Raw genomic sequence first — 599 nt, 5'->3', positions numbered from 1 at the left:
TGTGTTTTTTCAATCTTTACGTGCTTTTTTGATAATATTTTACTATATCTTTAAAGACTGTTTTTTAAACTATTTCTTTTTATGACTGTCTATACTGTTATTTCTCTCTCTCTCCCAATCCTGTGTACTTTTTTTTAAACACACTGTGTCTTGCTTAGAGGTCTATTAATGTCTGAATTTGTCCTATTGTGTATCTGAAATGCTTATCTGACAAAGAATATTTTTTAAAATGCTAAGGGTGTGGTTCCTATGGCCCAGATGCTGCTCTGCTCCTCAGCCTTTCAATATAGCAGAGGTATGTTTGCTCTGTGAGCCCTATGTTCACCACCCCAGCTCCATGGATATAGTGTGACTAAGTCACCACCACTAAAGAACTTGAGCATGCTGCTTACAAACCCCATTTAAGTGTTCTGTAACAGAGCACCCCTAAAGACCCAGAGCCATTCCTGCCATTTGATAGAACCAGGTAGATGTCTCTTAAAGGAACAGTACCTCTGTTAGTTGCCAGAAAGCATAGCCTATCTCAAAACTATGCGACTCCTAAGACACTTCAGTTGACTCACACTTTTATGTGTGTAGAAGCCCTTTTGTAAGTTCTC

This window comes from Microtus ochrogaster, unplaced genomic scaffold (genome assembly GCF_000317375.1).
Source record: "Microtus ochrogaster isolate Prairie Vole_2 unplaced genomic scaffold, MicOch1.0 UNK596, whole genome shotgun sequence".
NCBI classification, from domain to species: domain Eukaryota; kingdom Metazoa; phylum Chordata; class Mammalia; order Rodentia; family Cricetidae; genus Microtus; species Microtus ochrogaster.
Note: the sequence above shows the minus strand (reverse complement) of the source record.